Source organism: Stenella coeruleoalba, assembly GCF_951394435.1.
Source record: "Stenella coeruleoalba genome assembly, chromosome: 14".
Lineage (NCBI taxonomy): Eukaryota > Metazoa > Chordata > Mammalia > Artiodactyla > Delphinidae > Stenella > Stenella coeruleoalba.
In genome coordinates this window covers 73,683,016-73,696,765 of record NC_137160.1, presented here as the reverse complement: position 1 = coordinate 73,696,765, position 13,750 = coordinate 73,683,016, and the positions used below count along the sequence as shown (strand labels likewise).

General features: G+C 42.8%; 1 long non-coding RNA gene across 2 annotated transcripts in view; it reads left to right on the top strand.

Moving 5' to 3' along the window:
- Window positions 1-13,750, top strand: part of LOC307197041 — a 45,279-nt gene that overhangs the window by 20,641 nt on the left and 10,888 nt on the right. For both annotated transcript variants that reach the window (XR_013831308.1, XR_013831309.1), the window contains exon 3: window positions 9,868-9,987. This is a non-coding gene — a long non-coding RNA (uncharacterized lncRNA). The remainder of the gene's footprint in view (window positions 1-9,867; window positions 9,988-13,750) is intronic.

Here is a 13,750-nt window from a genome sequence, read left to right as displayed (position 1 = left end):
GCTTTGCCTGAGCTTTGATTTCCTTAGGATAATATATTTTTTTAAATTTTATTGAAATATAGTTGATTTACAGTGTTATATTATCTGCTGTGCATCAAAGTGATTCAGTTATATATATATATTCTTTTTCATATTCTTTTCCATTATGGTTTATCACAGGATATAGAGTATAGTTCCCTGTGCTATACAGTAGGACCTTGTTGATCCAGCCTATATATAATAGTTTACACCTGCTAATCCCAAACTCCCAATCTTTCCCTCCCCCCTCACCTCCCCCTTGACAACCACAAGTCCATTCTCTATATCTGTGACTCTGTTTCTGTTTCATAGATAAGTTCATTTGTATCATATTTTAGATTCCACATATAAGTAATATCATATGGTATTTGTCTTTCTCTTACCGACTTCCCTTAGTATGATAATCTCTAGGTCCATCCATGTTGCTGCAAATAGCATTATTTCATTCTTTTTTATGGCTGAGTAATATTTCCTTGGGATAATATTGAATTGGTAAAGAGAGGCGAGGTAATAATTCCCAAAGTATGGTCCCTGCAGCAGCAGCAGCAGCCCTGAGGAACTCGTTAGAAATGCAAATTATCAGGCTCCACCCCAGATGTGCTGAATCAGAAAATCTAAGGGAGGGGCCAGCATTTTGTGTTTTAACAAGGTCTTTTGTTGATTCTGATGCAGGCTCAAATTCGAGAACCACTAGCCTAGGTTATACCAAGGCAACAAACTCAAAATCTCAATGGCTTAATACAGCAAAGGTTTATTTCCTGCTCACACTAAATGCCCATCTTCTGTTGACAAGAGGCTCTGTTCATCATAATCACCCTGGGATTCAGGCTGATGGAGCCGCCATCATCTTGAGAGCCATTGGTGGTCATGACCAAGGGAAAAGCTGTGGTGAATCACAAACTGGCTCTTCAAAGCCCCACCAAGCTGTGCTGTCATTCCTGCTCACAATTCGTTGTCAAAAGCAAGTCACACAGGCACATCCAACTGGAAAAGAGTAGGGATTGTTGAGAGGATCAAGTTAAATAGCAAGTAGGGAAGCCTTTGGAGAACGGTTAAAAGCTATCGCAATTTAAGAGATTGTTTCTATTATTTCTACTCTTGGTATAAAAGGGCTGGCTCCCTGGCTGTTTTGCTCATTACCACCATTATTAAGCGATGGCTGACAATGGTGGCAAGATGGTGTGGAGTTCTGAAGCAGGAAGTCATTTATCAGATTTTTTTAAGATGCTGGCTTTGAGGAGACAAAATGATAGAAATGTATAAAAAACACAATCCGGGCTTCCCTGGTGGCGCAGTGGTTGAGAGTCCGTCCGCCGATGCAGGGGACACCGGGTTCGTGCCCCGGTCCGGGAAGATCCCACATGCTGTGGAGCGGCTGGGCCCGTGAGCCATGGCCGCTGAGCCTGCGCGTCCGGAGCCTGTGCTCCGCAACGGGAGAGGCCACAACAGTGAGAGGCCCGCGTACAGCAAAAAAAAAAAAAAAAAACCACAGTCCACACAATACTTGGCACATTGAAGGTATTTGATATGTTTTTGTTAAGCAAGTGACTTTTCCAACTATTTATACAAATTATTGTGATGATCTCACAGTGGCAAAGATAGAATTGGTTTGGAACAAGCTTTTTGTTTCTGGTCACATTAGATGTAGAGTTCATATGCCTGGTTCACTGGACAGTGTACAGAAGTAGAACTCCATCCACAGTTCAAATCCCAGCTCAGCTGCTTATTACCTGTGTAACCTGAAGTTATTTAAGTCTCTATGACTCTGTTTTCTTCTCGGGAAAAATAAGGATTATAATAATCCCTGCTTCACAGGGTTGTTGTAATGATTAAATGAAACAATACTTGTAAAATGCTTAGAACAGTACCTGCACATAGTAGGTACATAATACATACGTGTAAGCTATTGTATATCGTTGGTTTTTAACTTGGAGTAAAATACAACCTCTATCAATAAACTACAAGACCCTGCTTGAACTCTGTCCACCTTCTCCCCCTCATCTGCCCCATTGCTCCTCACTGGCTTACCTCTCGAAAACCACACTGGCCTTTTTCTTCCTCAAATAAGCCAAGTTTGTTCCTGCCCCAGGGCCTTTCTACTTGCCATTCCCTCTGGCTGGGCTCTATCAGCAGCTCTGCAGATGGCTAGCTCCATCTTGTAGTTTATTTCTTGGTTCAAATGTGCCCTCCTATGGGGTGATCACACAACCCCAAATTAGCCACCCCTACTGATTTAGTTTTTCTCCCTCACCACCCTCGCATTATTACTCTTTGTAATCATCTTGTTCATCTGTTTACCAGCTATATGATGTCCTCTTCTTAAGAGCAGGGACCTTGAATGTCTCCTTCACCTCTGGAACCCAGACTCCTAAAACTATGCCCAGGGCATTAAGTCAGCGCCCTATAAATGTTTGTTGAAAGAAGGACTCGGGCAGGGCTCTGCTTCCCTTCAGAGGTATTGGCACTGTACTCCATGAGAAGAAAATATCTTCTCTATAAACTTGAGATAACAATGAATTTCTACAGCAGAAATTTTTTCCACATTAAATAAGTGGATCCAAACATGAAGTGCTTCTGGGAGCCATGTGTGGAGGAAGTGCTGTTTTTTTTTTTTTTTTTTTTTTTGCTGTACGCGGGCCTCTCACTGTTGTGGCCTCTCCCGTTGCGGAGCACAGGCTCCGGACGCAGAGGCTCTGCGGGCCATGGCTCACGGGCCCAGCTGCTCCGAGGCATGTGGGATCTTCCTGGACCGGGGCACGAACCCCTGCATCGGCAGGCAGACTCTCAACCACTGCACCACCAGGGAAGCCTGGAAGTGACATTTTTAATGAAGGGCTTACAGGGTCACCGTGCCAGCTGATCCACTGTGCAGCCTCACCACAGATGCCTGGCAAAATATTGTACTCACGGCCAAATTATTTTTGCATGTTAGTACACTAGAGCTATGTGTGATGTCCTAGCAATTGTGTGTACATATACTTTTGGGAGAAAAATAACATTTATTGTAGGTTTTAAAATTTTTCTAATTTCAGAATAATCACAAGCTCAGTGCAGAAATTTTAGAAAACAAAGAAAAGCGGAAGGCACAAAGAAAACACCAGTCTTCCAAACAGTGAAACAGTTCCATGTGTGTTTTTCAGTGTTTTTTTAAAACGAGTCTGTTTTAAAATGTTTTAAAAACGAGTCTGTATCTGCTTTGGAGTTGTGTTTTTCCCTAGTGTTTTTCAGGCGGTGGTGTTAGCAGGATTTGGTGATTGATTGGATGTGGAGAATGAAGGAGAGGGAAGAGTCATAGATGATCCTGAGGTTTCTCCATTCATGACTTGTTGGATAGTGGTGCAAATAAGGACATAGGAGCAAAAGCAGATTTGGAGAGAAAAGCAATGTGTTCAGTTTTGGACCAGATGCATTATGTGGATACTGTTGAGTGACTAGATGGTCAGCTGTGCCATCAAGAAAGATGATGGGGCTGGTGATGGAGACCTGAGTGTCGTTGGAACAAAGGCAATAGTCGGAGAAATGGAAATGGATGAGTTCACTCAGGGCCAACTTCTCCATCGGCCCCAGCAGGCCCAGTCCCTAGTGCCCTCAAAAATGTGGGCAGAAAGTGAGTGAAGGGGTATGAACTTGTTAGAAATCAGGGAGAACCTTCAGTTACGTTACTACTGTAAAACCCCGGGAGTGGACCAGAGGGAGCCTCTGAGGGGAAGCTTGCTTTTTGCTGCCATCTGCTGGCTGTTATTGGAGCAGTTCCCACAAGAAAAAAAAAAAATTCTACCCAACAGTTATGCAGCACCTACTGTATTCAAGGCTCTATGCCAGGCAATCTATAAATAATTCCCTACATTTTTATGCTCCTTTACCAATGATGGAGCATTTTCACATACAGTATTGCAACTTGTCCTCATAGCAATCCTGTGAAGGAGGCCCTGAGCACGTAAAATTATTCCCATTTTGCAGGTGAAGAAACTGAGACCCAGCCTGCACAGGCCCTTGCCGCAGGGAAAGAGCAGAGTTCAGATGAGGCTGGAACCCACGTTATCTGATTCCTAGTTCGCTGGCTACAACCAAATTGATATTACTTCTTTAGTTTTATTCTGGGTAGAAGGCAAATAAATAAATAAATAAATAAACCCTGAAAAGTGACAAAGAAAAGGAAAATGGACCAAGAAGAGGGAGAAGAAAGAAATGGCATCTCTAAAGTTTTTTCCAGCTCAAAATTTATTAATTTCAAGTAATACCCCCAAAGTTTAAGATTTCAGATCAGTGAGAGACAAATAAGAATCAACTAAGATACCAATACTGTATTGTACAATTGAAAGTTGCTAAGATTTCTCATCACAAGAAAAAAAAACTTATGTGAGGTGATGGAGGTTAACTAAACTTATTCTGGTAATCATTTCACAATGTATACATATATCAAATCATTCTGTTGTACACCTAAAAGTAATATAATTTTACTTGTCAATTATAGCTCAATTAAAAGTAAATTTTTAAAATAGAGTAAAAAGGGGACTTCCCTGGTGGCGCAGTGGTTAAGAATCTGCCTGCCAATGCAGGGGACACAGGTTTGATCCCTGCTCCAGGAAGATCCCACATGCCGTGGAGCAACTAAGCTCATGTGCCACAACTACTGAGCCCAAGCGCCCTAGAGTCCGTGCTCTACACTAAGAGAAGCCACCGCAATGAGAAGCACGCACACCACAACAAAGAGCAGCCCCCACTCACCGCAGCTAGAGAAAGCCCACGTGCAGCAACAAAGACCCAACACAGCCAAAAATAAATAAAATAAATTAATTTTAAACAAAAAGTAAAAAGAAATCAACTAAGTTCTTCACTTGAAGCTTAGCATTAGAAGGAACCCTGAAAGTCACATAAATTACTCTTCCTTGGAAAGCAAGTGTACTCTCTGTAGTGTCCTCCAGTCTTACTGTGCACACAAACTCCCTGGGGATGCAGCTTCTGATGCACTTGGTCTGGGGTGGGGCCTGAGACTCTGCATTTCTAACCAGCCCCCCAGGTGATGCTGATGCTGTAGGTACACAGACTGCTACTTTGAGTCACAAGGGTCTGGAGCAGAGGCCAGCAAACTTGTCCTGTGGTGGATGAAATATTTGAGGATTTGCAAGTTGTACAGTCTCTGTTGTGACTACTCAATTCCGCCATTGTGAATTCTCAGTTCTGCCATTATAGCACAACAGGAACCTTAGATAATACATTAAAAAATGGGTGTGGCTGGGTTCTGAAAAACTTTACTTATAAAAACAAAAGGCTTGCTGGATTTGGCCTTCAGACTATCGTTTGCCCACCCCTGCTCTAGATATTTCTATTCCTGGATGAGCTTTAAGTATGTAGAGAATGTGTTGGCTGGGTTGTATGTGGGGTACTGTCCAGTTGAGATTTCAGGTTCTTTAAAAAATTTTTTAAATATTTATTTATTTATTTGGCTGTGCCAGGTCTTAGCTACAGCACGCAGGATCTTTGTTGCAGCGTGCAGCATGCAGGATCTCTGGTTGCGGCAGGTGGGCTCTAGTTCCCTGACCAGGGATGGAACCCGTGCCCCCTGCATTGGGAGTGCAGAGTCTTAACCACTGGGCCACCAGGGAAGTCCTGAGATTTCAGGTTCTTAAACCCAAAGGCTATCACCATCACTCCATACTCAGTTGTTCCCATTCATTTAAGCCTTCAAACTGGGTATTGGTCTAACATCAGATTTTGATAAAGTGGTAGAGAATTGAAAATAACATTACTAACACTTACATAGTACTTGGTATGTTCCAGGCACTGCTCTAAGTTCTTTGTGTATATTACCTATTTAACCCTCACAACAACCCTATGAGGAGGCACCATTATCATCTCTACTTTACAGATGAGGAAACTTAGTTAAGTAATTTGCCCAAAGTTGCACCAATAGTAATTAGCAGAGTCAGGCTTTGAATTAAGGTGGGCTAATGCCAGAGTCTACTCTTTACTGCCTCATTTTACTACTTCTGAAAAGAAGCAGCAAGTGGTACATTAGTTGGGGTCAATGGGTAGAGGGAGGCAGTGAGTGACATGGAGAAAGATACAAAACCAGGAAGCTGAAAGCTAAATTATTTCCTGTTGTATAATTTGCTGAGACCAGACCCTGTTAGTGGGGGGTTTCTTACATTCTATTTTGTCCTGCATTAAATTTCCTTAATGATAGTATATGACTATTATTTTCCAAGGATCAGAATAGAAATAAACCAAGCATGGGTAATTCTCACATTCAGTTGTATACTGAGCTACCCCTCTTTTTGCTAAAGTGTTTTAAATACTATCCTTAAAACAGAGTCCAGCAGAGCTTGGGAGAGTGAGTTTTCCAAGCAGTTTAACTGGGCACTTTGAAAACTTTTACCTGCCATGTTCAATGCCCTCCTCCCAAATTGGGAAAATAGGACTTCAAGTGTACCTCCCTATGCCAAGACCAGCCATAGAGTGCGCTGCCAAAGTTTTTCTGTCGAGGCAAGTCTTCTTGTTGAGACTTCTCTATATACAAAAATAAAGACCATGTCTGTTTGCATAGATCAGAAATTCTCAACTTCAGCACTATTGAGATTTTGGACCAGATAATTCTTCGTCGTGGGGAGCTGCTATCTGTGCATTGCAGGATGTCTAGCAGCATCCTGTCCTCCTACCCACTAGAAGCCAGTAGCATCACCCCAGTTGTGACAATCAAAAATGTCTCCAGACATTGCCATTATACCCTGGGAAGTCACAATCACCCTCAATGGAGAACCACCAGCATAGATCAGTGACAGTTTACAATTCAAGAATGCCTACCACCATCTGTTTGTGGGAGTATACGTTGGCACAAACCTTTTGAAGAGTGATTCTGAAAGTAGGCTTTGGAAAGCAATCATTAAAAATTCAAAATATTTGCATTTGGAAGGAAAGGGAAAGGATTTACTATTTATAGCTCTAGGAATATAAAAGATTCATTAGGAATAAAGGTTTGACAATCTATAAGACTTTATTTTCACTGAATGATAGGCACAGATCTGATGGTTGCCAGCTCCCAAAAATCCCTGAAGCAACTGTATACATGAGAAGCCCTGAGTAATTGATCTGAGGTGTGGGCATCTGGCTTAACGGGCTTAGTTTACAGGTTATTTCCTGGAATACAGTGATTGGTCCACGGGTGGGCCAATCAGAGTACCTCTCTAGGGTTCTTCTAACTAATCTGAGGGGGCAGGGAGGGGAAAAGGGTATCTCTCCTCTATGATCACAAAGAGGTAAAGATGGGAGCCCAGCATTCAGTAGCCATGCCCGCACCTACTGAAGAAGCTGTTCTGAGAAAACGAAGCCAATACATAGAGAACAGCATGGGTGAGAGACACAGAGAATCCTTGCGATGTTCCAATCTCGGGTTCCAGCCATCGCTGTGGCCAACTCCAACCAGGACGTTCCCATGTTTTCATTATGTGAGCCAATTTATTCAAGCTAATTCATGTTGGATTTTTTCTCTTGCAACCACTGGGTTTTGACTAAGGCATCTTAGCAAAGTTGTAAAGAGAATTCACATAATGACCAGGAGCACTGGTAAAATTTTCGCTCATAGATGTACTGTGCAAACCAGATGGGTGCAAATTCAGCTATTTTGTAAATTCTGGTGTGGCTCTAGAAAATGCTTAGCAAATATGGCTGCTTCTTCCCATCTGCAGATACCACCACAATGGCTTCCATTGGTTCAAAGGATTTATACTTCCCAAAGCTTTTTTTTAATACAAATTTATTTAACTTTATTTTTGGCTGTGTTGGGTCTTCATTGCTGCGCATGGACTTTAGCTGCGGCGAGCAGGGGCTACTCTTCACTGCAGTGCGCGGGCTTCTCATTGCGGTGGCTTCTCTTGTTGCAGAGCACAGGCTCTAGGTGTGCAGGCTTCAGTAGTTTTGGCACACGGGCTCAGTAGTTGTGGCTCGCGGGCTCTAGAGCACAGGCTCAGTAGTTGTGGTGCACGGGCTTAGTTGCTCCGCGGCATGTGGGATCTTCCCAAACCAGGGCTCGAACCTGTGTCCCCTGCATTGGCAGGCGGGTTCTTAACCACTGCGCCACCAGGGAAGTCCCTTTCCCAAAGCTTTTACATTCATTATCTCATTTGCCTTCCACCATAACTCAGCCAGACAGGGAAGGGGATTTTAGCATCCCCATTTCCAGGTGAGAAGATGGGGCCACCATGTGGCTAAATGACTTCTTTATGTAATGCAGGGATTTAGAATGAGATCAGCAGTTCTCAAATTCAATCAGTCATGAACTGTGTCATGACTGATTTGATGCTAATGGTTAAAGTACCAGGACTTGAGAATGATTCATCTTTTTAAAAATAATACATTATCCCTGTAACAACGTTAATTCTTGCCAGCATTCAATATGCTTTCCTGGTAGGAGGAAAGGAGTGGAGTTACAGCTGGCATATTGGGAAGTCCCATGGGATTGTTATAAATGTGAATATCCAACCATGTGCATTCCAATAGTTAAAAAAAAAAAAGAAAGGTTGAGTCAATGGATAAGCCAAAGGCAGAGTCAATGGATAAGCCAGCCATAGAGTTGCTTCCAGCTCTAAAATTGGATGATTCACCCCAAATAAACTATGAGTTGATGGCATTCAAGATCAAAAGAAACCACTTTTCCCTGTCCATGGATCTTATTAAGGGTCACTCACTTTAAAGAGTTGTAGGTTGATCATAAAATGTATCATCCAAACCAGGATAGTTTTAAGATAAAAAGGGGCATCAATGGAATGGAACATCAGGGCAACATATTAAACAGGAATTATGTTGAACAAACCAGGACTGGAATCACCCTAAGTATATGTAATGCAAGAAAAGTACATTTATATAACTGGAAACTGCCAGAACGGCCCCAAGGGACATCACTCTAAAGGTGAGTTGGATGTGTCTTGGTTTCAGTTCCCCCAAAAGCAGACTCTAAGATAAAAATTTCGGTGAGAGTAGTTTATTAGGGAGGTAAAGGAGAGTGTGGAAGTGAGGCAGGGAAAGAAAGGTAGCCAGTAAGAGTATGTCCTCAAGCCAGCAACTGCTGAGGCCAACTGGAACAGGATCCCTGAGGCGGTCACAGATGTGCCGCCCACATTCCCCCTTGAGGAAGGACTTGCTGTCCACCTGCAGGGAGTGGGGTCAGCAGATGGCCCCCAGCTGTCAGCTCCTTCAGGGTCTGCCTTAGGGGCAGAGAGCTGCCTCGTTCAAGGTCACGTCCTTCACAGAGCAGCCTGCACTGCTGACCAAGCAAGGCCAGGCTATAACGGCTGCCCATTTCCTCCAGATGCGGGACAGTCTGATGGGCAGTCCTCACTCCAGAGCTTCCCTCTGGGTTGGCCAAGCCTTTGCCAAGCTAGTATTGCAACTAGACTTTTCCTTTCCTTTCAGAGGGGCGGATCCTTAATAAGCATTTTGTTTTCCAAACCCCATGTAAGCATCTGCTTCTAGAGAACCTATCCCAAAACCATCCCTATAGGGAAACTCAGTGTATTCATCATGTTTTTTATTTTCTGTATCTTATGATGTTTTGACATCCTGGGGGACCTTTCAGACTTGAGAGGAGACTGCCCTTATAGGGCTAGCTAATTCCTAGGGGAGGTGGACTGCTTGCCTGGAATATGTCTAGTCATGCGCAGACCACCTGACCCAGTGCCACGTCCCCACCCACCTGCTTATGTAACTCACATACCAACTCAATATTTCCTCTGTCTTAAATCATCCCAGAATCAGGTCCCAGACAACTGAAGACAGCTTCTATGCCCTAGAGCCCACTGGAATTATTCAAAGGAGCCCATCCTAAACTGTTTAACTGTCTCTCCTTTTCTGCAGAAACTCCAGTAAAGGCTCTGGCTTAGGCTTTTCTCTTATTCCTGCTTCTGCCTCCTGATCAAAACCTGATGCCTTCCCTGTGGCCCTGAGTGGCATGGCATGTCCCCTTCTCTCAGGAATGTAAGTAATAAACAGTCGTTCAATGGCATTGGCTTCTCCAGGTCATCACTCAATCTGAGAATGCCTATAGCACCTTTATTTATAATTGCCCAAATCTGAAAGCAACCAAGATGTCCTTCAAAAGGTAAACAAACAAGTGAAAGCAGTCATTCTGAAAAGGCTAAACTCTATATGATTCCAACTACATTACACTCTGGAATAGACAAAACTATAGTCAAAAATGATTCTAGTTAAAAGAGACAGGAAGAGATAAATGGTTGCCAGCACTTTGGGGGAGGGAGGGAGGAATGAATAAGTAGAGCACAGAGGATCTTCAGGGTAATGAAACTACTTTGTGTGATACGACAGTAATAGATATATAACATTACGTGTTTGTCAAAACCCATACCAATGTACAGCACAAAGAAGGGCCCTAGTGTAAAGTAGGGACTTTAGTTAATAATAATGTATCAATATTGGTTCAACAATGGTAACAAATATATCACACTAATGTATGATGTCACTAAGAGGGAAAACTGTGACAGGAAGAGAGAAGAGGTATATGGCAGCTCTCTATACTGTCTGCTCAATTTTCTGTAAACCTAAAATTGTTCTAAAAGCAAAACAAAACAAAAGTGTATGAAAGAGGAAAGATGGGGGAAAAATGGATGTTTTTTTCCAGGACAGGGGGAAACTTAAATTTTCAAAAAAAATAACAGAGGTAACCCACAAGATACCACTTCACACCCATTAGGATGGTTATACTTTATTTTATTTTTATTTTTATTTTTTGGCTGTGCCAGACCTTAGTTATGGCACGTGGGATCTTTTTTTTAGTTGCGGCATGTGGGATCTTAGTTGCAGCATGCATGCGAGATCTAGTTCCCCTACCAAGGATCAAACCCGGGTCCCCTGCATTGGGAGCATGGAGTCTTACCCACTGGACCACCAGGGAGGTCCCAGGTGGGCTATACTTTGAACACACACACAGAATAACAAGTGTTAGTGAGGATGTGGAGAAATTAGAATTCTCATACATTGCTGGTGTGAATGTAAAATGGTGTAACCACTTTGGAAAACAGGTGATTCTCATATGACCTAGCAATTCCACTCCTAGGTAGACACCCAAAGGAATTGAAAGCAAGGACTTGAACAGATACTTGTATGCCAGCATTCACTGCAACCTTATTCACAATAGCCAAAAAGTAGAAACAGCCAAGTGTCTGTCCATGGATGAATGGATAAGCAAAGTGTGGTGTATCCATACACCAATGGAATATTCTTCAGCCATAAAAAAAGGAAGTACTGATACATGCTACAACATGGATGAAACTTAAAATCATCCTGGTAAGTGAAAGAAGCCAGAAAGGAAAGGTCACATATGGTATGATTCGATTTATATGAAATATCTAGAATAGGCAAATCCACATAGACTAGCGGTTGCCAGGAGCTAAGAAGAGGGGGGGATAGGAAATGACTGCTAATGGGTATAGGGTTCTTTTGGGGGTGAAGAAACAGTTCTGGAATTAGATAGTGGTGTTGTTTGCATAACATCGTGAATATACTAAAAACCACTGAATTGTTCACTTTAAAAGGATGAATTTTATATTATGTAAATTTTATCTTAATTTAAACACAAATAGCAGAAGTGCCAAACTATTTCTCTCTCCTTCTTTGCTAAGATCTACATAAAAATGGAGCTTCCTAGAAGTAACCTACTTATGGGTAATGCTGATTTATTAAACGGAAAAATTTGTTTTTCAAAGGCTAAACTTTTAAATTTCTAGTTAGTGTTTTATGGAATTCCCTGGTGGTCCGGTGGTTAGGACGCCATGCTCTCACCACTGAGAGCCCGAGTTCAGTCCCTGGTCATGGAATTAATATCCCATACGCTGTGCAATGCAGCCAAAAAAAAAATTTCTAGTTAGTGTTTTATTAAATAAAACTACTGTGCTTGCCTCTTAAGGAGAAAAGTATTACAGCAAAAAACAAAACAAAACAAAAAACCCAGATACCTACATGCATGTGACCCACCACTTAAACAACAGTTTCTTTCTGATTCATGGGATGTAAAGCAGTCACTCAGTTTCTAGCATCTGAGATTCCTGAGGAACCCAGTTTCTCAATAGGGATGTTATTGAGAACAGTTTGCCAGGACACCTACAAGCAAAGATTACGTTCATAAACGGACTGCATTTGAGTTAGCACTGGGTGTTCTGAGATGCACGGAGCCTGCTGGGTATATACTTTAAAACACCATCTCTAGATCTATCTTTAGTCCCTGCCTTCCAGCTTGTGCTCATGAAAATAAGTACATCCACATGATAGTGGTTTCCAGGGCAAGTTTGACCTTACAAAGCACACAATTCCAGTATGTTGATGGATTTCTAAATGGTGATTTATGGGAACCCTTATGGACATAGGTCCTCCAAGTCTCATTCTTTCATTTAACAGATATTTACCGAGCACCTGTTATGTGCAGGCACTGTTCTAAGCACTGGGTTCAAGAAAGAAGGGGCCAGAGAGTCCTGTGCCTCTATATCTGCTTCTGGTCACAGAGTCAGTTTATAAACCAACTGTATATCTTTGTGCCAGTCTACAGAACAACGATAAAATGCCTCTGATGTGCCCAGCACAGAGCTAGATGCAGGTAAATGAGGCTCTGGTCCAAGAAGTTCAGAGAAGGGAAAAATGGTCAATAAATAAAGGGAAAATGTTAAATCTTGCTAGTGTTTATTTATTTATGTGCTGCTGTGTTCCAGAAAAAGATTTAAGGCAGCTTACAAGGATACATCAAACAGCCATATTGCATAAATTATAAGTAGGAGAGAAGGGAGAAAAAGAAAAACTAAGAATGAGGACTGAAATTGGGCCAGAAATGAGACTATATGATAACTTCCTCTATGCTTGTAGCCTGGTGTAGTCACTGGTGTAGTCGATGCAGCTGGGGCCCTGCCCAGAGTCCCTCAACACTCCTCTCTATACACCAAAGGATGCTCATTGCCACACCTGTGACTCTGAGTGAGGGCTTTGTTCTGGCTGTGGAAGCACACCCGGCCAGCAAGCAGGATGGCCTGGAAGTTCCAAAGAGTTTGTTTCCCTAGAAACAGCCCCACCCAGTGATGGATGGGTATTGGTAGAGGAATCTCCCAGCTTCCTCTCCTTCCACTGAGATAATGTGAGGCCTGTTATCTGCAGTATCCCAGTGCCCTCTGGGGATGCTGAGCTCCACTTGCCTGTAGCAGTCACTTGCTTGCCACATGCCCTTTATTGGTTGTCTTCCTTTCTGTGTCGCCCTTTCCCTCTCCCCATCCTGTTGTTTCCTGGGATCGTTGCCCAAATAAACTACCTGCCCTTGAATCCTTGTCTCAGAATGAGCTTCTTGGGGAACCCAGCCCAAAACAGCTCACCGTACCCTCATCTGCTATTTATTGTAGAACTCCAGGCTCCTGCAAAGTTCACTCCCTATCGGGATTTCTGGGGGTGCCCAGGAGGGAGTCACATATGGTCAGAAACAAGTCTAGTCAGCTACGATGTTTGTGGATTTTTCCTCTTTTTCTCCTATTCTGGGCACCCCTGTACCAACCAGGCATGCTGCTATTTCTGCTGCTTATGACTGACTACCTTGACTGATTTCCACTTTATCCAAGAGTCATCTCCACCTTGTATCACTGGGTATCACCTTTCCTACCAGGCACTGCTGCCTCCTGTCAGGTACTAACTAACACAAGGTGCAGGTGCCAAAGCCGTTGGATGTTCAATGGTGATGTTCAGTCGAGGGGAA